This window comes from Microtus oregoni, unplaced genomic scaffold (genome assembly GCF_018167655.1).
Source record: "Microtus oregoni isolate MIOR12 unplaced genomic scaffold, Mior012 000008F_ref0000371, whole genome shotgun sequence".
Classification (NCBI taxonomy): domain Eukaryota; kingdom Metazoa; phylum Chordata; class Mammalia; order Rodentia; family Cricetidae; genus Microtus; species Microtus oregoni.
Genome location: NW_024543067.1, coordinates 55,928,202 through 55,938,754, shown reverse-complemented (window position 1 = coordinate 55,938,754; position 10,553 = coordinate 55,928,202).

Sequence of the window (10,553 nt, the reverse complement as noted above, 5' to 3'; positions counted from 1 at the left end):
GAGAAGAGGGGGCGGAGCCCGGCTCAGAGCAAACACCTCCTGCCGAGGTGGCTTCTTGTCTGGCTAGCTAACCGTCACTCAGGACTGCTACTGTCTGGGCTACTCTCTGGTTTATGGACACACAGTTACCTACCAATTCGCTCCCTCCAGACAACCCTACTCTCGCTGCCTCCTGAGTATGCTTGCCCTACAGCTCTGGGAAAGGGAGGAACACATCTCCTTGAAGCAATGATGTCATCTATAATGTTCCCAGTGTTAAGCTGGCTCTCGCTGGCTTCTTTTCGCCCTCCACCCCATCTCCTCCGGTCCTGTCTGCCTAGCCTTTGTCTTGCCTTGATTAATGGGTTCCCAACACAAAGGGCACAGCAAGACAATTTCTGCTTATGGCAAGTGGAGTAGGGTGTGGCACACCTGTTCCCACCTCATGGGTCAGCCTGGATCCAAATTCAGGCTTGAGAGAAGCTTTGGGGTGGGGATAAAGAAGGACAGTTTTCCGCTTCCTAGGTTCTTTGCGGTCCCCCTCCCCCGGACCCCGCCCCGTAACCATTTGTAAAAGGCAGATAGATGGTTTTGAGGCGTTTTCCAACTCTTAGCCACTCCCTACTCCTAGCAGCTGCTCAACATCCCCGCCCTATTTCTGGAAGGGAAACCTGAACCTTTACACTCAGATCTAAACTCGAGTTGATTTAACGGATTAGGCATGCCTGGAATGGAAGGGCAAGCCTGGCCCCAGCCATGGTTCCCTTCTCTTCTCCTGCTCTCTTGCTGAAAGGGGGGGGAACTTAATACTGATATTTCGAAAAGGAATCCAGAGTAACAGCTAACTGTAAATGAACTGTACACAGGAAATGCTCTATACTAAGATGTCACACATGGAGACACAGAAGATCCCCAATCAAGTTTCTTTTTCTTTCTTTTTTTTATTTTTATTTTTTTATTTTGTTTTTTCGAGACAGGGTTTCACTGTAGTTTTCGATCCTGTCCTGGAACTAGCTCTCGTAGACCAGGCGGGCATCGAACTCACAAAGATCCGCTTGCCTCTCCCAATCAGGTTTCTTGCTGGGCACAGAGCCATAGGGTCACAAACACCATCTTGTGTTGAGTATCAGCTCTTGAGGTCCTCAAAATTGACATTAGCAACGTTTTTTTTTTTTTCTTTTTTCTTTTCCACCTTGTGAATCAGTGAGAAACATTCCTGATAAGTGTGCTTGGATTTTCTTGTTGTGACAGCTCACTCTTCACAATTTAACCCCTTCTGGTGTTTAAGGAACTTCTCTCGACTCATTTGAATTCTGTACTCCTTCCTCCCCAAACTTCGTCAAAATGCTCTTAATACATTTTCCTTAATAAGGGAATTATTTCCTCCATCTTCTTGTTTGGGACTAAGCTACCTTAGCGCACACAATTTTCTAGTCAGTTCCAACCTTAGGCCACCCTGGCCGCTTTCCTGTAGGATTTTTGATTCTTCAGCATGATCCTTTAGTGACGTCATGAATAGGAGCTGGTGTTTTCTGTGTGGTCTGAGAAGAACAAGTGCTGCGGAATTAGCACACAGTCGCTTAGGAGGGACATTTTATTAAAATACACCTGCACAGCTCATGCATCATAATATTAGTACATTCAGTTGAAACCTGAAGGATTTGTCCCCGGACTTGTTGCAGAGTCGTTTTGTACTTATGCATAGAATTTGGAAAATTTCATTATGAAACTTAGCAATTACTGTTAAAATTTATTAGTTCCAGGCATTGAATTCTGTCAATAGTGTTATTGAATTTCTGTTCAGCCGTGAAATATCTCTTCCTGCCTAGGTTTGATTTCATCTGCCGTCATGGAAATCACTTACTCTGAACCCTGCAGAAGAGGGGGAGGAGGGATTGCAACAGCCAGTGGGTAGAGGACACCACGGGAACATGGCCCCTGGAATCTCAACTAAGCAGGGCTCACAGGGGCTCCCAGAGACTGAAGGGACAATTGCAGACCCTGCATGGGTCTGAGCTAGGTCCTCTGCACATATATACCTTATGGTTGTGTAGCTTGGTGTTCTTGTGGGACTTCCAACAGTGGGAGTGGAGAGTGTCTCTGACTCTTTTACCTCTGCTTGGGACTCTTTCCCTCCTACTGGGTTGCCTTTTCCTGTCTTTATATAACTTGTTAGGTCATGTTTGGTATCTCTGGGGAAGTCTGCTCTCTCTCTCTCTCTCTCTCTCTCTCTCTCTCTCTCTCTCACTCTCTCTGGAAGGGAAATGGAGAAGGAATGGATTTGTGGGAGAGGGGAGGTGAGAAATGGACTAGAAGGAGTGGAGGGAGAGGAAACTGCAGTGGGGATGTAATGTATGAAAGAAGAATAAAGGGAAAAAAGAAAAGGAATCTTTTTTAGCACACGAACAGATAATAACAAACCGACAGCAGGTCCTGGCATGCTCCTAAGACAGGACCCTAGCTTAATTTTTTCTTTTTAAGCACAGTAGCTTAGTCTCCGAGACCCAAAGACATTTTTCTACTTGCACATATATTGCACAATACATTTTGAAAATTTAGAATAAACGTCAATAATCAGATTTTTAGTAATCTAAAGAAAAGAAGCCGAATCAATGCTTCACGTTAAATTTTGATTATAATTTATTTATTGTTTTGTGTGTTCATAAGTGATGTATATGGGCAGATGTGTGTCCTAGTATGTGTATAGAGGTACAAAGACAGCTTGTGGGAGTTACTTCTGTCCTTCTACCTCGTGGATCCTGTGTGTGGAACTCAAAACATCAGACTTGGTGCAAATGTCTCTATTCTGCAAGCATCTTGCCAGCCCTGTTCTGATGATTGATTCACCAGCAGCATTTTAAGTGTTTCTTTGGTAAGTCTTGAGATTTTGGGAAATGTACTTCCTTCCAGTTCTCACAAGCCATTTTCCAGAGTTCTTGGTCTCTTTGTTCTTCTGCTGTTTCCTTCTGGCAGGAGCTTTCTGCCACATTTGCAAGTACCTTAAGTTCCTTGAAGTACATCTGGTCTTGTTCTGAGACGTCATTTTAAATTTAAATTTTATTTTATATGTATGGGTGTTTTGCCTGCGTGTGCATCTGTGCACTGTGTATATGCAGCGGAAGACAGAAGAGGGTGTTAGATCCCTTGGAATTGGAGTTACATGGATGGTTGTGAGCACCCATGTAGGTGCTGGGAATCGAACCTGGATCCTCTGGACAAGTAACAAGTGCTCCTAACTGACAAGCCATAGCTCTAGCCCTTGTTCTGAGAGCTTTTAACTTACTTAACGCAGTAAGTTATCCCTTCCTCTTTGGGACCTGTATCGATGTGTCTTGCTGGTATTAGCTTGGTCTTTTCCATGTAGCAATCATTGTGCTTTTCCTGCTGATTCATGAGGCTATGGGTAATGATTGATCTTGACTACTGGCTGGTTGGATTGAGCACCTGGGAGGTTAGAAAGGCAGACTCTGGCCTTCTCCAAGAGGCTTAACTAAGGAGGACAAACCCACCCTGAATATGGGAGACACCACCACATGGGGCAAGGACTGGATGGACTGAAAGGCAAAGGAGAAAGTCTCATAGTGCTGGTACTCTGTCGTTCTGATTCGCAAGCAATAACAGGTGAGTTCTGCTCCCCCTCACCCTCCTGCCATGATAATATGACAGCTCTACAACCATGAGCCCCCCAAAACCTTTTCTTCTTTAACTTGATCTTGTCAGGTATTTTGTTGCAGTGTTGAAAAACTGACCAATACACCATATGATCATTTTTTTCTTTTTTTAATTGTTTTTATTGAGCTATGTATTTCTCTGCTCTCCTCCCTTCCTCTCCCTCCACTTTTACCCTCCCCCATAAATACGATCAGGTTTCTAAGCAGTTGACATAGCAGTCTATATTCCACAAGGTCATATATCTTTGTCTTTTGGTGTCCACAGGTTCTTGATTTCAGATACTCAACTCTATAGATGCCCAAGTCCATTCTTTAAAGTGGAATTGAGTTCATATATAATCTGTCCGCTCCTCACACTTTAAATTATCTCTAGGTTACTTACAATAACTAATGCAATGTATGCACATGGTGGGAAGAGCAGCAAGAGTCAAAGCTAGGCCACCAGTATGGATCAGCGGACTGAAGGACTTGGTGCCAAGGCTGATGGCCAGAACTCACCAGATGGAAGGGGAGATTAGATTCCGAAAGTTGTCCTCTGATCTCCACACGCGCTCTGTGGCATTTCATGAAACACATTGTTTTTTCCTGAATGTTTTCAGCCTGTGACTGGGGGAATCCATTCCCTCAGAGCCCATGCATACATGACTGTGCCTTCTTCAGTCAAAGCCCTCCCATGTCATCTTCTTGTCCTAAAACACAATCTTGAATCCTCTGCATAGTGTAGTAAGTTGGCCCTAAGCCTTGGCTGTCTTCTCAGAGTTGTTGACAACTCTCTGCCTTGTCCACAATGTTCCACCTACACATCATTAGAAAACAGATAACCAACAAACTCACCAAGCACTCATTATCATTATTATTACAACCCTTGTACCCAACATGACATGTCCTTATCCTGAAGTGTTTTCCATTCTTTGACTTGTTTCTTATCCTTTCTGCCTTGTCTCCAATGCCCTCCCCTTAGAGTGGCATGTCCTGGCTCCCTCTTCTAAACCAGTGTCTGCCCTGCCCACCTACTTCACTTGAAGCTTCTCTACCTCATTTTCATTTCTTCTTTTCACATTTTCCTTAACTATTCCAAATTATTTGATTCTAGTTTAAGTACCTCCATTCCAACTCCTCTCACCAGGATGCTTCTCCATGACAACAGCCTTCTTTGTTCTGTTCCTTGCTCTGTTCCTCGGTATGGACTGGTGTAGTCAGGCACCGGGTGGGTCCTCTACATAGAGGACTCAAGCCAACAAATAATGAATGGAAGAGAGAGTAAGAATAGTATAGAAGGGGAATGACTTCAGAATCAATATTGGGATCAGGCAAAGACTCATCACGAGAAACAAGAGAAGGTTCATAGAGGAGTAATGCTGTGACGGCGAAGAGTAAGGACACAGAATTTGAAGAAGAGGTCCACACAGAATCAGAGGTGTTCCAAATTTTGGATAATAGGGACAAAAGGATGCTAATGGTGAGGAAATAGCCTCTGTGACATACAAAGAGGCGTTGGTCATTTTGTATATCAATTCACCAAGACTACCAAGAGTGTGTGTTGGTCAGAGACAGCAGTTGTTCCAGTGATAGAAAAAAAGAGGGGGGACCGTAAGATTCACATAGTGATCTGGGGAGAGCAGGAACCCAAATGATCCCTCGAGTCTAATGGTGGAGAGGCACAGGTAAACATGGGCCTGGGAAGGTAGTCCGAATTCCTGGGGCTCCCCTCTTGAAGCATAAGAGCACTTCAGGAGAACCATTTATGATCTGAATGTGCCTGAACTAAGAGTCCGCTCTAGGGGAGTCAAGCGACTGACCTGTTTTTGCTATTCTAAGTTAATGTTGAAATAAAATGCACCCTCACTGGAACAAGAAGGAAGACTCATGTTTATTTTAAACTGTGGTCATAGAGCACATGTGAGCCTTAGTGATATCAGGCTCCCAAATCGTTCCCTCATCCTGCCAGCCAGCTGTAGGGAATTGTCATCAGCCAAGGAAGTGTGGGATTAGAGCAGGAAGCAGTGGCATTATGATTAGACCACTCAGTCCCTTCCTGGATTTTCACATGGCAGCGAGCCTGATGGATAAGGTGGCACCGAGCATGCCTATTGAAATGCATTGGATTTCATTCAATGAGAACGTCTGACTAATATATTTCTATTTCCCCCTTTCTGTCTGTTCTTCATAAGAGGAGCATCTGCTTGGCCTGATCTAATGAATTAGTTTTAGTGTAGGTTGCATAACATTGTTTCATGAGATTCAGAATGCACCTTTAAGATATGAGAGACTAGTTATCTCCTTTGAAGGTGGAAAGGCTGGTGTCTGAGAGATTAAATGATTTGTGTGTTACATCTTTTTCAATATTCAGGAAACTTTCTTCAGTTTCTGTTTCATGCCCAGCATTACTCTCTGGCCAAATTTGTCTTTCACGAACACTGAGATACTGGGGTCCATGCTGGAACCTGGAACCATAGAGGGAAAGTACCGGCAAAGTCCTGAAAAGGTGGTATTTGAAAATAGAACTAGTAGGCTTTCCCCAAGACAAAGAATGGCAGTTTGGGGGTTCGTGGGTGCAGTTGCCGTTCTTGTGCTTTTAATTTGAAGTGCTCTGCACAGAAGGACTGTGGTGTTGTGACTCTGAACTACCCTTCACCTGTCTGGACACCTGCTCTCAGCTTATGATATTGCTTGGTAGACTATGGGTCTGGTTGGCTCAGGGGTGTGTGAGGGTCTCTGGGATATGACCTTTAAGAGTCATAGTATCTTGGGGGGACTGACAAAACAGTTCAGTCCACAACGTTCTTGCTATAAAAGAAGAGGACCCAAGTTAGGTCTACAGCGTCCATGTAAAACCAGGCTATAGTGTCCTGAATCTGTATTCTCAGAACTGAGGAAATGGAGACAGAGGGATTTCTGGACTTCCTTGCCAGAAGCCTAGCTGAACACAAAATGCTCGTTTATTGCAGGCCACAGCAAGAAACATGGACAGATTCATCTGCGCTGCCTGGAAACAGGGTCAGCATCATGGGCTATTCCAGAGAAAAGAGGTCATAGTACTAACTATCACAGACATCTCATTTAATATTAATGAAATATAAAACGAACTGTTATAGCTAGAATACATTTTGCATCCTGTGAATGTTAAAACACAAAGCACAGATACTAGAACATATAAGAACTGCCTTCTTAATTTCTTGTCTTTATACCCATTGAGTAGTGATCTCTCAACCCTCATCAGAGACATTTTCTAAACATTACCTGGTGATTAAGTCAGAGACCCACAACTGGTCTGCGTGAGACTGTGGAGAGCTCAGCTCTAAATGGGGAAGCTATATCACACTCCCTGACCCCAAGGCCCAGGGATCATTGCAGAGGAGGGAGGAGAGACGGTAAGAGCCGAAGGCGTCGAGTGTCGGCAACAAAGCCCTATTTATGGGACATGACAGGGCCGCTGGACACATGACCTCACAGCGTGCCTGCATGCACAAGACCTCTGCCCAAGATCAAAGCTGCCAAAATCCCAGCACGAACTGGGGAAGAGCTCAAGAACTCCCACCCCTAGCTGAGGACCGATTAGCAATTTGTGACTTTTGGGAGGGGAGAGTCCATTTTATTTGGGGATGCAGCCTCTGGAGACTAACTGTGCTCAAGCAGGTGGTTTTACACCTGTGCACAGACAGGGAGCACTAAGTAGAATCAGTAGGGTTGTTTCATTTTTAAGACAGCATGAAGTTGGGAAGGAAGAGTCATGGAGGTTATGGGGGAGGAATAGAAAGGGAGCACATTTGATCCAATGCTTTACACCCAAGTATGAAATTCTTAACTAAAAAAATAAAATAAACAGTGCTTGAGGAACAGCAGCTACTATTGTTCTCTGGCCTTCACACTCACATGCATACATATATACAGTTGCTCGCTCTCTCCCCCTTTCGTCCCCCCTTCAGTTACAGCCCACCCTCTTTTCCTCTTTTAGTTTGATTTCTGTTTTCTCACCACTGTCATAATGACGTCAGCTGTCCCATACTCTCCATCAAGATGAATGGAAACCCTTAAAACTTGAGTAAAAATCAATCTCCCTGTAAGTTGCTCCCATTGTGCATCGCTACAGCAAGGAGAAAAGCAACAGTATAACCACAGTGTCCTTTCCAAACGAAGGTATGATTGGGGCAGTCAGTTGTGGTTACAGAAAAGACTGACTTCTTCCAGGGATTCTTGTTTGTGACTTCTGACCTTGGGTATGGTCACTGAACTCCTCTGAGCCTCACCATGATAATGTTGCCATTTCATAGCTACTTACCAGAATAAAGAGAATTTAACACATGCATGTGACTGATCCTTAGTATAATCTTAGTAATTAAGATTTCATTCTCCTGGAGTCAACATTGCTGTCTATTAGTTTTTCAGGAAACGAGATGCAGTAGAGGTTATATGACGTTAACATTTCACTTATATACAGGATCATCATTCTTTGTTTCCTGTTGGTTTGCTTCTTTAATTTCTCCCAATCACCATTAGTTTTGAAAACAACTTTATTTTTATTTTAAATTATGTGTATGTGTGTGTCTGTGTACATGAGAATACAGCTACCTGTGTGGTGTGGGAAGTCCATCTATATATGTGTTCCTTTTATTGGTTAATGGACAAATCTATTTTGGCTGGTGGCTTAGCACAAATAGAGCTAGGCAGAAAAACTAAGCTGAATTCTGGGAGAAAGAAGGTGGAGTCAGGGAGATGCCATGTAGCCCCCAGAGGGGAAAGATGTGAGCTATAAGCTAGAATCTTGCTGATAGGCCATGAGTCTCATGGTAAAATATAAAATAATAGAATGGGTCAATTTAATATGTAAGAGCTTGCTAGTAATGTGCTATAGTGATTGGCCAAGCAGTGATTTAATTAATACAGATTTCTGTGTGGTTATTTCAAGGCTGAACAGCCGGGAACAAACAAGCGGCCTCCTACTAAAAATTGGCACCAACCAAAATCCACTTAAAACCTGAAGAGAGTCTGGGAAGGAATTCTAAAAACAAAGAACAGAGTCTAACGCAGCTTCTTGTTCTGTTTGCTGCTGGCTCCTTTAGAAGAGGTCTTCCTAATTCAGCGGTAGGAAAAATAAAACCCATGCAGTTTCAAAACAGAAGCACAAATGACTCTGGCTCTTTCAGGAGGCCACGCACTTCAATGGAGTTTGTGAGCGCAGGGGGTTGTGTGCCCACTTGGGGTCAGGAGGAAAGTAGATAAGACCACGCCCATGGCTTAGTGCTCCCTGCCTGGGCAACCAATAGAATCAGGTCTGCTAGGAGTGCTCAAGCAGGAGAGCGTGGCGGATTCCTGCTGCCATACACAGAGATATTTCCAGGCTGCACAATGTGCTGCATGGCAGAGTTAGCTATTACTCAGATAAAAAGGGTTTATATGCTGCATGCTCCTTTTCAGAGTTAAAGTGGTGAGTGTGGCTCCTACTTGGAAGTCCCAGAGCTGGCGGTAATGGTACCACCACCATTTTGAAAGGCAGAGAGAGGCAGAGCCAGCACCCAGGGATGCTGCGACCAAGCTGCTTACCATTTTAAAAACTCTCTAGGACAGAAAGGATTATAGATACATAATAGGATGGGACAGATTCAGACATAAAAGAACTCTAAATAAGACACAGTGTTGGATAAATGTACATAGGCTTGGGAAAGAGAAGAAAAAGAGTAAAGAGACAGTAAATATGATATAAAAGAGTACAGATAGTCATAGATTAAAGGAGTAAAGATAATAAAATAAATACTAAACTTATGGAAAAAGTAATAGAGTAAGAAAAATAAGCCATGTAAAGATGGAATATACACAGAGAGTCTGGATTATGTATATTACTGTGTTTTCTTTGAATTTCTTGACTGTTAAAGAACTATATAATGGGAGACATTTCATTGTATGGACTGCTAAGTTAAACCAACATAAAGGTATCTTGTCTTCAGAATTTGAGTCTAAGGATATGTTGCTTTGGAAAAGAGGTTCTTCTTTTGTTTCTACAGAAGATGAGAACCTGTGGATTAATTCCAGACAAATGGGGTTTGATGGACTGAGACCCCTTGAAAGGTCACCATAAACACCCAAAAATTACTTTGCCCCAATAAACATCAGGAAGTAGTTTGGAGAGAACTATGCCCAAATTGCCAAATGTTGGTATAAATGTTTTATATTTAAAGGGGGATATGCTATAAAGATGGATACTTTGCTTTGGTACAGATATTGGTTTATGGATACAAATTTAAGATCAATTTTGTTATATATGTATATTTCTGTTCTTGATTAAGGTATTTTGTTTGTGCAGCTCATTTAAAAATATAATGTATAATTGAGAAATATAGGTTAGTAGATAATCATCTATAATAGTCAAGCTTGTAGTCATGTTTGGTTTTCTGGATATATAGTGATATATTTCAGTTAGGTATTCTTTAAATCTTTCAGAGACCTTCAGAATATGACATTTAAAATGTTTTAAGAACTTAGGACTTTTCATGACAATGAAATACATCTGCTCCTGGCAATGCCAATTGCTTTGAGAAGAGGATGGGCATCGAAGAGGCTCCTTATGGAGTTTGCTAGCCATTTGGACAGGAGACTGTTCTTGCCTGGACTGCTTGATGGTATGCTGTGTGAACTGGACATGCAAGACCCACAGAAAAATGATTGCTGAAGTTGCCTAAAGAAGGTAGGATGGTCCTCTCAGGATTTCTGCTTCGTGAACGTGTCTGCAAGACATTCTGCAGGACACAGAAGAAAACAACTGATGGACTGTTGTCTGAGATTTCTGTCCTGCCCAGTTCTCGCAGTCATTAAGTCCCAAAGAAATCACACAGAGGTCTACATTAGTTATCAAAGTGATTGGCCCAGTATCTTAGGCTTTTTATTAACTCTTTTTTTTTTTTTTTTTTT